Below are 16,176 nucleotides of genomic sequence, written 5' to 3' on the forward strand. Positions count from 1 at the left end.
TGTCTGTCAGGATGCAGATGGCCGTCCAGTTCTAGGTATAGATCATTCAAAGAGCCAGCAAGAAACACCAGGTCTGCATCATGCACACAATGAGTGGTGAGACCTGAAAGAGCGCTTGCTGTGGTCATTTCAGACTGTAGAGGAGAGTTTGCTGGGATGAACAGTGTCAAGATTGGCCTTAGACGCATTGCATTCAATGCTGCTGGGTCTATTTTAACCTAATGACAAGGGGATTGAAGGAGGGTTTTCATGTACAGGCCTCTGGCTTTTAGATATTATTTCAATCAGATTATGATGGAATAGGAAATGACATATGTGACTAGGTATGTATTTCTTTCAGATGTAGCCGTAACCCCCCATCTTCAGCAGGGCTGGGACTAGGGTGAGGCAAGAGAGGTGCTTAGTGTGCAAACTTTAAAGAGGAGCTCACTCTCAGAGTTATGCAAGTGCAGCACTAGTCCTGGCCCTGATCTCCAGACCTTCTGATCCGTGTGGCAGCTCCCTAAAGCTGGTCGGCTCCATGGACTAGTCCACGGATGGCCTTCAGCAAATCCCCCTGGAATGTCGTGGAAAGTTTTATGTGCCTATGCACAGAGGCATTTTCCTGGGAGGAGAGGTCCATAGATTTTGGCTTCACTGAAAGTATGCCTTATATCTTTGAAGGATTATCTTATATTATCACCATCTGAGTTGGAATTTTTCTTGTTACTCTGAGGAAGCTGAATTAATTGCAAGTTTCCCTTAAAACTTAGAATTTATTTTTAGCAACTTTTGCTGTGGACCTAATGTTGCAGAATCACTGTTGCAGCTACATAAGGTAGCACTTGCCTCAGTAAGATTGCCTTAGCGACAAAATGCAAAAGGTTGTAGACCTTTCTTCAAGTTACCATGTCCTAGGAGTGCCTATGGTGAAAGAAGAAAAGGCAAGCAAGAAAAGAAACAAGCTAGATACTTGCCCGGGACTTGGATGTTCAAAGTTTCTATGTTTCTACTGTGTAGGGAGATGCTGTCCTTCAGTGGAAAACTTTCTACCCTGCTGTTGAGGCCAAGGGAGTGGAATGGTGAGAGTCCGAGAAGTGGATGGCTCAGTAAACACCAGTGCATTGATGTGGCTCTGTCTGGGAGAGCTACCCATCCTCCCTAGCTCCCTAGCATGCTTCTTCACCTGGAGAGAGTGTGCTTGGAAAGGAGAAGGCATTCGACCAGCTATTAGCAAGCCATTGCCCAGAAGGGCACTGGAAATAAGCTCCCTGTCTGGTTTCCAATGAATCACTTCCTCACCGGCCTGAGTGGCTGCCTGGGCATCATAGTTCAATCATTTACACCTACCTTCATGCAGACAAGCATTGCGGAGGGGCAGAGGTGTTTGAGAACCAAAATACACTACAGCATGGAACACTTACGTCATGTACTGGAACACTTACCTCCACCCCCAACACTCTGCCTTTTCCAGACTCTCTTGTCAGTGAGATTGTGCCAAAGGGACAGAAGATGGCCATTCTATTTTCCTTCACCCTGTCCTGCGCCAAATTATTTTGTATTCTTCAGTTGCTGGTTTAAATGCATAACACTTTATATGTGGATGCAGGTTAAGGCAATGCATTCTGCATGTGTAAACTTTTTTTTAATGCCTCAAAAGCATAAAAGGAATCCATTTCAGAGAAACAAATAAATTAGCTTTAAAAGATAAACAATTTAGTGCTGGCATCGTTTCACAGGGTCCCATTCTCAAGGAAAAGGAGTAAATGTCATCTCAGATGCCGGCTCTAAATACTCCTCTTGTCGAGCTCTTCTTCAGATTTGTGGATTTCCATGGCATTCTGCTTGAGAAAAAAGTAGAGTGGGGTCAGGATTGAGAATGTGAGGCCCTCAACGAGGAGGGGAAACACGCACACACACACACACACACACACACACACACATTATTTCAAGGATTATTTAAAAGATTCTAGTGAAAACAACTGGAGCAAAAGCAAAGTATAGTAACTACAAAGACTTGGAATTAGTCTCTCATGCTTATATTAGCTCCTGAGTGTATGAAACATTCTTAAATTAGAAACCAGTCAAGTTGCCCCTGAGATCTCTTAATTCTATACTCCCAGGGCTGGGCTATGGTCATGAGCAATAACATGCTTGTGCATGTTGCCCAAACGCACAACTGAATAGGGAGAAGGGAACACGAGAGCAGAACTACCTTTCCACGCAGCAGTGGGGTCAGGACGGTGACAAACCAAAGCTGTCCAGGCTCCCCAGCCTCGTCTCATCTAGATATTTGTGCTGCCGGTTGTCTCATCATTTCCGCCTTTGAACCTCTGGTTTGTTGCCTTTCCTTGATAGCAAGCTGTGTTTTGTTTTGGGTAAAAGGGGAAGTAAGAATGTGACTGATGGCATTTAAAGAATAGGAGGGAGAAACACAGTTTATGGACTCATTTGATATGAAACACTGACCTAACATCCAAAAAATGCAATTAAAAAGTCTCTCTCTCCCTCATTTGCATGGCTTATTTCCCCAGACATGTTTTTGGTATAGAAAATGAACGGTATTCCCATACAACATGTGTCTCAATTTGTAATGATATCCTCCTTGCAGCTGGCTTAGTTCTCCAAGTGTTTCTAAAATGTTACTGTCTTAAATTTGAGCCAACCTACAATAACAAATTATCTAGAAGCAAAGTGGCTAGGCTGCATTTGGTGAGAGAAGGGGAAACCCTATATTTCATCCTTCGACTCTTGTTTTGGAAATTCAGGCTGTAATGTGATCTTTTTCTAAGGAAATCTACACACGCACACTTTAAAAATTGTGCAGATCGGGTGTTGTGGGAGCAGGAATGATCAGGTTCAAGTTTCTCTGCAAAGTTCTGCATCGCATCAACAAACGCTTTTGATATTTTAAACCCATATTTAGAGTAATTTCAAGATATTTGGAGCACATGTGTTTAAATGTAAAACTTTGTCATTATGATTTGTTAGATGCTTATACTTTAAATATTTATAAGCCATTTTTAGGGACTTTATCCAAAAGTTTTCTCCCACTAGAATACTATACTGGAGTGATATCTGAGCATCATTATATATAGAAGGTCTAGGGGGAAGTCATTGCAGTGTGCGTGCATGTTCTTCCTGCTTTTCTGGTTTTAATTCAAATGCTGTTTTTAGCAGATTTCAGCTTATTTTAAAAATGTATAAAAAGTCATAAACAGGGTCAATTGACTGTGATTAAAAAAAAGTTCCCCAGTCCCCCAAAAGTGAAATGTCTGACTTGAATGGTGATGAGTCCCACCTCTTTTTCGTATCCTAAGAGTAATTAGTAAAACTTTCCATCAGGGTGTTGGATTTGAATCTGTGTCCACGTAAACTTAAAGTGTCACATTGTTCCTCCGAAATGTCTTAGGGACAATTTATTGGTGGTTAGATTGAATTCTTTACTATTCCCCTTCAGCCATCTTGGAAACTAAGACATAGGAGCCCGGCTTTATCATAGGTAGTCTGTTTGTGCACTTAATATGAAAAAGAGGAGAGGAAAAAAAACCTTTTTCCAAATCCAGAATCCATTTAAGCTTCGGAGGTTATAAATTTCAAACTGACCACAGGCCTCTGGGGCTCACACTCTTTTATGGCTGGCAAAATACAACTTTCTGGTAAGAACAGGGGAAAAGAAGGCTTAAAAAGACTCATAAACTTGCCTGGACATCTAATCGCTTGTACCAAACAGCATTTTCATGAGTTAAGTGTAAATGAGTCAGAAACATATAGATTGAATTTCTCTTAAAATACACATGGGTTTAAAAATTAAGGCCACAGTGCTTGGCAAAATAAGTTTTCATTTTAGCCAAACCCCAAATGTTTGAAAAAATAGTTCTACAATTTGCCAAACCAAAAATACATCCAGGTCCCTCCATCCTCTCATTTAACAGAATGGCATCATAAACATGGGACTTAATGTCTATTTTCAAATCAAGATTTGAACAACGTGAATCCCAAATGCTAACTGAAAACCTATGAGAAAGTTTTTGTGGAAAAACATGAACGTGCAAATGAAGTTTCTGATTTTGGTTCAGGGTTCTGATTTTGACAGCACCCCTCACCGTCTGATCACGTGATCAACTTGTTCTCTGTCTCAGCTGTGTGTGTGTGGCCTAGGCACAGGAATAATAACTTTTAAAAAGTCCTGTATTTGGAGTTCTTAATTTATACTTAATTCATGTATCACAATCTGCAAAACTTAATAAACTCCTAATCATATCCAAACGGAGGGAGGCAGTCCCCTTTCACTTATTTATGGTTCAGAGATAGTCATTTATTTCTCTAGAGGGTAAAACATATCCATTTTTAACTAACAATATCTAACATTGACTTCATGCAGGGACACTGTTATTAGGAGATGTCAGAAAGGAAGGAAGGAAGGAAAGAAGGGAGGAAGGAAGGAAAGAAGGGAGGAAGGAAGGAAAGAAGGAAGGAGGAAGGAAGAAAAGAAGGAAGGACGGAGGAAAGAAGGGAGAGAGGAAGGAGGGGGGGAGGAAGGAAGGAGAGAAAAGAAAAAAAAGTGGGAGAGGGTGTGGCAGGGATCCTTGACTTGTTTTGAGGAGCTAATAACCTTCTGAGAGGGATACAAAATAACCGAGGTCACTTTTACAGGCAACATGTGGAACCTGCAAACTGATGTGATACAATAGATAGCAGGCTTCAGCCAGGGCAGGGAGTGGGGGCAATTCACCTGTTGTAACCGAGCCCCTAGCTCAGGGGCTGCCAGAATGAGCACACAAGTGTTTGTTGAGCGAATGAATGAGAAGAGTCTCAGGAAAGGACTAGCTAGCTAACGGAGTTACCCTGATACCGTTCCATAAAGCAGGTGAGTTTGGAGTTAGGTTCTACAGCGGGGGAGGGACATGGACTGGCATCCAGGAGAGGAGGAATAAGGGATACAATCGGATGTCAAAAGCCACAGATGCAGAGAAGAGCAAGCCACGTTAGGGATGACCTTGCCCTTCACTTGGCTGGAGCCGAGGGCTTGACTGCAGAGGGAGAGGAGCAGGAGGCTGAGGAGGGCAGGGAGCAGTGGAGCAGGAGATTGTGGAATTTGTACTCTGTACATTAGGCAGCGTCACCACGACCTCGAGCAGAGCAGTGACAGGATGAAATCTGTGTTTGCGGAAAATTACTTTAGCAGCTGTTCGTAGACTGAAAGGAAGCAAGACTGGCATCGCTAAAGCTGATCGCATCCTGATGACAGGCTAATTACCAGCGGTTGATTCTAAACATTGCAGAATGTTATCGCTACAGTGTGAGGGGCGGACACTGCCGTATCTATGTCTTAAGTATGTAAGCAGTGGGAGGAAGAACTCCTTTCTTTGTGCCTAGAGTAGGCCTAAGGAGGCCTCATAGCACACGGTAGAAGGAAACCTCACAAAGGCCAGTCAAGGAGGATGCTGGCCAGGCCCCAGACTGCCACAGAAACGGGCACCGCCCCTCTGACCAGCTGCTCTGAGCCTTAGGCCAGCGGGGCAGGGAGTGGTGTGGGCTGTCGGCTGTCGCCTAGTGGATGCACGGAGGCAGGCGGCGGCCCTCCTGGCAGAGGACTTCCCTGATGATGGACACGGAGACTGGACAGTGGCCACAGTGATGCCCAAATGCTCTGTCCTTGGCCTGAAGAGCAGCCATAAGGCTTGGGTGTCGTGCTCTACCTCAGACACCGAGACTTTCACAGAATCTGAATCAGATCCTTCCAGGGCCTGCAGGTCCTTTTAAGGGAGTTTGGCAACTTTTGGAGATGTTATTTATCTTTTTTAACTTCCCAGGCCATAGACCTTCTGAAGCTTCCATATGTGGCATCAGTGGGCTCCCAGGAGTGAAGGAAGGTGGCAGTGTGGTTTTGTGGATAAGAATATCTGCTCTGGAGTTGGGCTGGCCTGGGTTCAAATCCTGACAGAGCCATTTATTAGGTGAGGGAGGAAGTGACTCATCCTCTCTGAGTTATTATTTTCATGAGTAATAATAACAGTGCTGTGAGGGGTAGGTAAGAAAACATATGGAGAGTATGGCACATCATAGGTGCCGTAGAAATGGCAGTTACTGTCCTGTTAAAAGGCCATAATGCCTGGGAGAAGAGCACAGGACTGGAGTGAGGCCTGCTGTGATTTGAAAACCAGCTGTGTTGCTTACCAGCTGTGAGTTTGGACAAGTTTTATAACCTCTTGTGCCTGCATTTTCTCATTAAATAGTTGTAACAGCTAATATTTATTGAGCACTTCCTACGTGGAGGCAGTGTTCCAAATGCTACATGCCCACGAGAACCCTATGGGATACCCATTAAACCCATTTTACAGATGAAAAAAGTGAGGCACAGAGAGGTTAAGTCTCCCACCCAGAGTCTTTGGCCAGTAAATGGCAGCTCTAGGATTTGAGTGGCAGCCTGGCTCCAGAGTCTCCATGTAAAACTACTGAGCATGTCTTATATACAAAAAAAATGAATTATAGAGTTATCAGGCTCCAGTGTAAATAACGTAAGTTAAAATGTCCAGGAGGTACCTGGCACATAGTAGGTACTTACTGTAAGAATTGTTATGGTGGCCCCTGCAGCCCAGAGCTTCGTCACTCAGATGTGTCATGGAAGGTAATGAAACACTTCCATGCTGTCATTCCAGAAATTCTCGTAAGATGTCTGGTTCCACTTTTACAAGTCGAGACTGGGACAAACAGAGTGAATGCTCAGGGTCACAGAGTGGCACAGCTAGGATTAGAACCTGAGTCCTCATCTGCCTTTCCTCGCAGTGGGACATGGGATACGACAAAGCTGCTTGAGTTACACGCCCTGTGCCAAGCAGAGTCATATTTTTGCCACCCACAGCATCGCTTCCCCACGTTGGGCAGCTGATTTCAGAGAGGAAAGAGATTGTACCTGAACATCTGGGGTAGAAGGGTTGAAGGGTTGCAGAAAAGCAATTATTAACCACAATCCCCATATCCTGGGCTGTTTGTTGTGGTGGTGGGGGGATCGGTATGCTTGCTCTTACTTTTTACAGTGAAATTTCCATGAATATGAAGCCTCTCTCCTCCTTTTTCTCTCTGCTAATGGGCTGGTTGTAAAAAAATAAATAAAGTGTCAGAAAGACCTCTTTTCTGGATCTCACCTAAAAATCTTAAAATCTGTTGATCCATAGACTTACTTGCCACATAAAGCTGCTTTTTTTCTAGGTTCTTTTGTTTTTTTTTTTTTAATACCTAGAAGGCCTATGTTCAGATAATATAGAGAACTAACAAACTCAATCTTAATATAATAAATATCTACTTTTTTTTGTCCAAGGCAGAATTTTTGGAAGGCACGAACCAGCATCGGCTAGTTTGTATCCTAGATAGGATGTGAATGAAAATGCAATTATTATTTCTTATCAAATAACTTCTCAGAGTTCTTGTTTGCAAAGCAAAGGAGCTGGACTGTGTATGTCTCTAAGGCCCCTCACAGCTCTGACACTGTGACCCCCGCTTGTCAGAGTAAGGAAGGGAAGAGATGAAACCTGAACTGGGGTCAGCACTCCATGGATGGGCTGTGAACTTTGGGGTCATAGGAGCTGGACTTCAATTCAGCTTTGCCCCTTTCTAGCAGTGACCTTGAGCAAATAAGTTCCTTAACCTTCCTGGGAACGTTTCCTCATCTGTAAAATGGGGACAATAAGGAACACTTTAGTAGCATTGTTGTTTCAATGAAATAAGTGTATAAGTGAAATAAGTATATAAAATATACTTGTTTTCAAGTGAAATAACTATATAAAAAGTGCCTAAGGCAGTATTTGACATAAGGAAGGTGCTCAATAAAATTTGACTCCTTTCTTTGAAAACACTACAGCTTCCTCAAACCATAATGGGAAGTGCTTGGTCCTGAAAGCTGGGGGCATAGGACTCTAGGCTCTTCTTCAAAATTTCCTGCAGAATATTAGCTATATCATGTAATTCTTCTTTGTTCTCTTTTTCTCTTTTGTGAAAATGGGTGTAGCCACCTGCTCCAGCGCATTTGTACAAATGTGCACTGTGTGTCATGAATCCCTGTCTGCTTTTAGCAAAAGGCCAGAGACAGAGTCATTTGCTTTGCTTAAATTCCCAGCTTCCAGAAAGGACCAGAAGTAGTTAAAGAGGATCGGTTGTCCAGGGTGAAGCGCACAAGAGGAGGTTCCCTGGTTCAAGGTTCTTTGTCCCCCAGGAACTTTCAGAGGTCAGCAGGAGACAGCAGTGACTCCTTGTAAGACTACACAGGCCTCTTTATCCGTTTCACTCAGAGAACCAGCTAAGCAAAGAAAACCAAAATTTTAATTTGTAAAACAAAGAATTAAAGATGGAGTTATCTCAGTAGGGGGTCTTGTATGGTTGTGATTTTTATTGATTAAAGAGTAGAATAAGAGATATTGCTAAAGAAGAAAATTATATATATATATTTTAAAAAGCAAGATCTTATGTTTGGTTTAATTTTTTTCTTTTAAATATACATGAGCCTTAGCTTGTCAAACCCAAGGGGTGAGCAGCTCAGTGGTGATGAAGTTGCGATTCAGACCAGAGCCAGCCCTGAGCTAAGCTGATGCTCACCCTTGGCCCCCTACACCCCCCTCCTCACCACGAGTTATTTCCCATGACAATCACACTAAAAAGGAGAAGTGATGTTTTTTAATTACGTTCATCAATTAGTGAGCTATAAGAAAAGAGATGCCATCCACTTCATAAATGAAAACTGTTTCCATCTCAGTAAATGCCATTTCAAAGCTCTTCATGAAGCAATAGTTGACTGAGGAGAGAGGGAACCATTTTTTGGGCAAAACCTTGCCAAGCGTAGTCCTTTCTGGGATGGGCTTGGTGCGGAGACCACTATCTGGCATCACACCCGGCTTTATCAGCTGGCGCAGGTGGCTCTGTTCATTGACTGCAGGGCTGTACCCTTGTGAGTGTCCCAGAATAGCTGTGGCTACCTGAGAGCTGTCCAGTCCTCTGGGACATGTTATTGTCCCAGATAAACAGCGTGGCCGAAGCCAGCACGTAATGGCTGTATTTAAACGTGATAAGTGATGGGCCCACGTGCCCAAGTGAGTGGCATCATTAGTAGGACCTGGGTTATAGGACAAAGGCAAGTCAGTTTGGCAAAAGGCATTTCTTGCACATCATAGAGTTGACACCACAGGATTTTAGATTCCTGGGAATAACAACGACAGACACAGAGAGGTTGCCTTCTAACCAGGTAAGACAGGACAGACCCACAGGATTTTGATTATGCTAATGACAAAAGTAATTAAGGAAAGAAAGAGGAATGAAAGTTTGGAAAATGGATTAGATTAATCGAAGCAGGCTTTCTGGTAGAGGTGGACTCTTGCACCATGGAGGGACTAGCTTGGAAATGTTGGGATGTAGAATAAGACAGACATTTTCTCTGGACACACATTTTCTTTGAGGAATGATGCCTGGGAATTATAAAATTTCCTTTTAAATGCAATCAGCGTAAGTCTTAGTGTGTAAAGGCCAAGAAGAAAAGGTGAGACTGGCCATATTTTGACAGTATCAGCACTGAAAGAATTTATTAGTGCTCAGGCACATTTTTGTTCTCTATAATTCTCTGAAAATTCTTGCGTAATAAAGGAGAATGAGTAACTCAGTCACACTCTTAGCAATGCTTTTGTGATGAAAAGGAAAAGTGCCAGGTGGACGGAGGCTCTCTCAGTGCACTTGGTGTGCAGTTATGATTCCATGAGGAAGACACTTCATTCCTCTGGCCAAAGGGGGCAGGTGGGCTTGGAATTCTGAAGGTACCTGGCTGTCCATGCCTGCTGGAGACCGTGCGCTGTGGAGCTGGTCTTCATACACTGTACATACAGGTTATACAGGATGGGCTGTGTGCGTGTAATGTGCCATGTAACAGGGCTCTGGGTTGTCCTGCTTTCAGACAAACCGCAATTCAGAAGAAAACCCAAATGTGAGGCACAAGTAGAGCCACTTCCCCAGAACCCCCTGCATTAAGGGACACTCCAAAAATCTCTGCCAGTGGTGAGTTCGTGCGCGTGTGTGTGCACGTGTGTGTGATTAATAGAGAGAAGGAGACTCTTTCTGCAACTTTGGACTTCGGGGCCCAGAAATTAATAGTCTTCCTTATACTCTGAGAACAGATTAATATTCAGCTGCTCAAGTTTATAATCTACATACTTGATACTGGCTTTGGTCCAAAGATCCTACAATCACAGATTGTGAGAGATGGAAGATATAATAGACAATCTCACCCAGGCCCCCATTTCACAGGAAGGATCAAGGCTTGGGGAGGTTAAGGAATAGGTCCAAGGTCACACAGCTAGTTAGGGGTCACACTGGACTGTAACTTACATCTCTGTCTTACTTACCGTAGTAATTTCCCCTTTGCTCAGATTAAGAAATTTAGACAGACAGGGCGGATTTTCCATAAGATCCCTCTGCTTGTGAAGGGCAGAGTAGGAATGGGCTTCCGCTCTGGAACTTCCTGTCCTGATCACTTTCTAAAACTCAAGCTTGCTTCCTCCCCACTCTTGAGTTTCGTACCTCGCATACCAATAACTATCAGGAAAGTGAAGCCCAAGCTTGGGTCTGCGTTTTCATCGATTCCAGAGTCTATTCCTGTGTCACCAACAAGGGGGCTGCCAACAAGGGGGCTGCCCTGAGCTAGTCAGAGCCAGAAGAACAAATGAGGATGACTTCAGGACCACCCCCTCCTCAAATGTTATGGGGAGAAAGGGATTTGTACTGCCACCATCTGGCCTTTGTGGGTGTCCCAGACACGGCAAGTGTGTGGTGAGAGGGAAGGAAACAGCACAAATTGTCTACTTTGCCATTCTCTTAAAATAAGCTCGGTGTGAGGACGCTTTCAGAGCAGCAGGAGTGGGGCTGCAAAAAAGAGAGTGTGGTACAGCTGCATCCTTTAGAACTTTGGGGGAAAACACATATTATTTAGCAGACAATAATAGATACCAGTGAATAATAATGATTATTATAGTGTTTGGGATGGCAAACGCTGTAGTTAAGGTTCCAGAATGGCTCTCATTATAATCTCGTTTTCCTAGTCCCTTATGAAAAGCCTTGAAATTTTCTCCAAGTAGGTCGATGCTGTCCATTTTGGCCTTTGTCCAAAGGTGACTTGAACATAAAGAAATTTATTTGAGAAATATTCCACTTTTTGGGGTCATGATTACATGAAAGAAAAAAGCTACATCATGGAAAAAGCAGTTATAGCATTCTTAAGGAAGTAATTCAAAATGGTGGTGGTTCCCAGTCACTGGAGGAAAGTGTTAAGCACTTTTTTTTCCTTTTCCTTTTGAAAGAAAGAATTTACAGGCCCCCTCTGACTACAAGATTTGGTCACTCTTGATCCCAAGCCCAGAGGTGGGGACGGTTTCCCTTCCTCCACAGCAAGTTTCAGGCTGTGCTCGCTAAACGGAAAAGAATCGTCCCCGGAAGAAGCTACGCTGGTGTGTTTGGATCCATTTGTCATTTCCAAGGCTCCTTCTCAGTCCTTTGTGACCTCGCATTTTATGGTGGCTTTTTGTTTCTGCATCCCTCTCGCCATTGTCTCTCATTCTCAAAAAAAAATAAAACCAGAAAGAAAGGAAGGAAAGAAGGAAGGGAGGGAGGGAGGAAAGAAAAAAGAAAGAAAGAGAAAGAGAAAGAAAGAGAGAAAGAGAAAGAAAGAAGTTAAAGTGAGCTCTTTATTCAGAGACAAATATCCACATTTCCAAATCTGACCATGCCAAATGAAAAGGTTTCCATGGCCTTGTAATTCCACCCCCATTGCATATTTGTGGTGTTTTGCATTTTCACTTTGGTTATTTAATATACATATTAAATGCACACAGATCTGGTGATTTAATGTGATTTGGGGAACTCAGGCATTTCCTGTCATGCACATTCAGATTTTCAAACCTTGTTTTTGGCTGATCATGTTGGTTCCATTAACACGAGGATTTGGATAGCCGGGTTCAAAGCACAAGCTTGGACTTTGTCCTCCCCGTGGGCATTTTGACCTCCTCACCCTTGTACTAAATTCATGCTACAGACACTCTGAGCAAGTTTTCAGGTCTCTTTGTGGCCTCCATTTCTTCATCTATAAAATGAGGAAATTTGTAGTATATTATCCTGGGGTCCTTTCAAGTTCTGAATTCTATCACCTCTCTGAAATTATTTGTTCATTGTTCTAGGAATAATCGCAACCATTGTAAAGATGTTTATGAGTCCTTTGTCACCACCTCACATTAGCCAAATTTTACCCATTCACATTTCTGACATCCCCATTTATTGGCAGGAGAAAAAGGTACTATTTTGGGGCATGGGGAGCGAGAGCTGCAGGACCCTCATTCATTTGACAAATATGTGTCGAGCTGAACTAGGAGCTGGGTGTAGAGAGCAAAACAGACACAGCCCCAGACCTCAGGGACTTTACAGTTTGTTGGCAGACTTCTAAGTGGCTGCTTACTGGGAGTGACTGAGTGTCCTCAAGAGGTTATATTTCAAACCAAGGGACTAGCAGCAAATGAAATAAGCCAGTAGGGATGGAGAGGCAGAGCCTAATGTCAGTGGTGAAAGTTGGGGTGGGTATTCCCCAGAAACGAACTTTCCTGGTGAATAAGACCCTCTGCCCCAGGATCTCAAGGCCTGGTTGGTTTATTGTCTTCCAGTCCTGTGCTACTGTTTGATTAGGATATGAAGAGATGTGAATGGCTCACTTTTGTCAGGCAAGACCCTTAGAAAGGGGCATTTCTGCCAGCTTAGTTGCCTCCGTAGGAAACCATAGGAAGAGAGATCTATGTGTCCATGGTAATTTTTCCTGTGCTAAAAAGTGAATCTCTTGGCTTTCTTCCTTTGCAGCAAACACCAGAGCGTGGAATACAGGGGTGAGGTCTAGAACTCCAGGCTTGTCTGGCTTTGGGGTGACCTTGGGCAACTCAAAAGATCTCCTGCCAGTTAAGCATGCATAAATGTGGAGGGTGAAAATTGCCAGGTCGCAAAGGATGCTGTTGTGGTCTTTGGGTGAGGGCGTGGTGCGCCATGCTCATTATGGTATTCCAAAAAGCGACTCGAGTTTCATTTCCTTGCGCAGAGCTGGCAGGGCGTACCCTGAGCAGAACCGTGAATGAAAGTCATGTTGAAATCATGCTGTGCTGCCTTAGTTCTAGGGACTCATCTTAGGTCTGACCTGATGGCTGGAGAGTGTCTTGCTCTGACTCATGCCTGGGTTCTCCCCAGCTTGGGGGAGGGGGGGAGGTGGTTTGGTCCAGTAGATGCTCACAGGCCCCTTCTCATCTTTTTCCAGGAACGCTCACTCACAGGGTACCTTGCATGGAGAGAGGGCGCAGAGCAAACCATGTCCCGCCATCCAATGACACCAGCTGGTCAGCTCACCACCCCCTCTGGCTAAAACTCAAGAAAATAAAGCCGCTTCCTGTCATTAAGCATCTCAGAGGAAGCAGCTCTCCCTCGGTGGCCTCTAGCCCAGAGAAGCCAGCACATCTTGGACCCACCAAGCAGGCCCAGCCTTCCTGCTGCCACCATCTCTGCTTCTCCCCAGAGGAACTTAGGGATTTTGCCCTTGGTTTTAAAAGAACATAACACCAACAAGCCGCAAGGACCAATGTAGGTATTCTCCCCGCTCCATCTTCAAGGCTCAGAGGGTGAGGCTGGAAGATGATACGGATTTGGAAACAAAAATCTTTTTTTAATCTTTTTAAAAACTGCTGTGGTTTTGCTGCTACACTAAGAATTGTGATTTGCATTGTACGGTTTTGGACCTAGACTGTCCACGTTTTGACGGCGGAGAGGGATCGCACTGGAGTCCCAACACTTCAGGTTCATCTCTGTCCTGCCCAGGATGCACTTTTAAATGAAGAGTTAGAATATTTTATTGGCTAATATACTTTTCTTGTTATTTTTACAAAGGCCACCTTTATCCTTTTTAATGCCATATTTTCAGTGTTACACTTTTATGGCTTTTAATTTTCGATTTGACAGATGTAAGAAGCAGCATGAATAGTTTATACTGTGGTTTTTCAGAGACTGAACGCCAAGAGAACTCGGTAAATGTTTATTCTTCTCAGCTTTCTCTTTAAATTCCCCTAAATAGCGCCCCATTTGGGAACAGAGCAAGAGTGTTGAACTGAAGACCAAAATGCCCTCAAGGTGTAAAATAATCTGAGAGGGGATATTTGCTGGGCGTCACGAAAGACTTGGATGAAATTTCAACCCTGATGGTTTTCGGTGATCCAGGAAGTCAGTGAAGCAATCTCTCTATAGCAGAGCCCTTTCATGATAATTAGAATGGTATGGACAAACCAATGAAAACAAAAGGGAAAGTGAGAAAGATCACCCATGATTCTGTTTCACTGTTTGCTTTCTCCTGTCATGGTTAAGAGAAATGTGCAATTCGATCCTCAGTCAGTGGGTGGAGGATAACAGGGTAGATTTTCTTGTGTGCACTTGTACAGTTGTAGCTGCGAGTCCAGAAGTCCTCTAGAGCATGTGTACTGGCACTGAGTCGGTGAGACAGTCGTGGAGTATCCCATTCTGATGAGTACAGAAAAAAAAAGAGAAAAAATAAGAAAAAAATCAAAAAAAAGAAGAAAACTAAAAAAAAAATCAAATCACCTTGTGATTCAGTGTATCTGTTTACTAACTCAAATAAAGCAATTGTTCCCTCTGGAGGGGTCCAGGTGCCCCTGCCCACAGGGCTGCTGAGCCGGCAGCAGGGGTGGCGGGTGGTGGGCGGGCGAGGCTGGGACGGTGTCGCGCCGGCCTTGGAGCCCCATGGGGCCGTGGATGCGGTGTACATACTGTATTTCTATATTCTCCTTTGTACAGAGTCACTTAACAAGTCAAGCTACTGTTTTACAGGTGCTCCTTATTTATTAGAGCTGTGAGAGCTTGGGGGACACACCTGGCGAGCGAGCTCGCTTTTTAAAAATGAAATTGGGGGGCAGGGGAAGGGAGGTGGGAGGGAGGGGAAGCTCGCGAGCCCGGGGAGAGATTTATAAAAGTAAACAAAAGGAAAACTTCCAGCAACAAATTGAACCAACCAACCAACCAACCCACCCGAACGCCAAATCCCCCGCGCAGGAAGCAGCAGCCCCTCCTCTGGGGGCTCATTTCCTTGCGGGGCTCCTGACATCCTCCTCTCTCCCTGACCGGTGTCAGATTCATCAAACAAAAATAAATCTCTAAGAAAAAAAAATGCACTTACATGTGCTTATTTTGCTTTTCTCATTATTATGACTATTGTTATTTTTCCTTGTTACAGATGTTCCTTTCTTTCCTCCAGGGAAAAATTTTTAGAAATAAAGCTAGTACGTTTTAAAGGATGTTGAGATATAGGGGTGACGCGGGCCCTTCCCAACCTGCTGTGGATCGTGCTTCTCTGCAAACAAGAGCACATGCATGTGTTCCAGGGTCTGCTTCCCCACCACGTCCATTGTTGACAACACACACTGCGTGTAGAGTGAGTTATTGGGCATGTAGAGTGTGGTGTCCCTTCCCGAATGCTCTCCAGGTCCTGCTCTTTTTTGGCTCCGAGGGTTCGGATGTAAGGCTTAAGAAGCACCACGCAGTGGAGGCAAACCTCCGCCGTGGGTTCCCCTCCGATCAGTCCACCATCTCGTCCTGTAGGTGGGAGGTGCTTTGTGTGAATGGGAAGGGTCAATCTGGATTTTTTTGGTACCTGAATTAAACATCAGAAAGTTTCTAAGGTGGAAAGTACCTTAATACCTAGTTCTAGTCAATGTAAATCTAGTCTAGTCCTCTGGTTCTACGTATGAAAAAACTGAAGCCTAGAAAGGTGAATTGACTTGTCCACAATCCCACAATGAGTTGGTTTAGCTTGTCAAAAAAACAAATATTCATTAAAAGCTTAGGCACCATCAGCAGTTTTCTCTAAATAACCATCCTAGGAGTGGATTCTGGAGACCTGGTTTCTTTCTCTCATGGAGCCTGAGGGAATCTCGGAGGTTCCTGGTGTGGGGTTATGTTTATGACTCTGTGGGAACTCCTTGGGTCCAGCTGAGGACGTGCCAGGGCCTGAGCACCGAGTTGTGGCTGTCTGGTGCAAAGTCCCTGATAGCATTATTCATCTGGACTTGGCCATAGAGTCAATCATCCAGGATATTGATTTTGCTTTTGTCTGTAGTCCAAGATTGTCGAACAAAC

General features: G+C 44.0%; 1 protein-coding gene across 3 annotated transcripts in view; it reads left to right on the forward strand.

Annotated features, from left to right (window-relative positions):
* Nucleotides 1-14,947, forward strand: part of SOBP (sine oculis binding protein homolog) — a 160,360-nt gene extending 145,413 nt beyond the window's left edge. For all 3 annotated transcript variants that reach the window (XM_087443958.1, XM_087443961.1, XM_087443962.1), the window contains one exon: nucleotides 13,298-14,947. The gene's annotated coding sequence lies outside the window, so the exon portion shown is untranslated. The remainder of the gene's footprint in view (nucleotides 1-13,297) is intronic.
* The last annotated feature ends 1,229 nt before the right edge of the window (nucleotides 14,948-16,176 follow it).

This window comes from Ceratotherium simum, chromosome 19, assembly GCF_057802395.1.
Source record: "Ceratotherium simum simum isolate JZ-2026a chromosome 19, ASM5780239v1, whole genome shotgun sequence".
Classification (NCBI taxonomy): domain Eukaryota; kingdom Metazoa; phylum Chordata; class Mammalia; order Perissodactyla; family Rhinocerotidae; genus Ceratotherium; species Ceratotherium simum.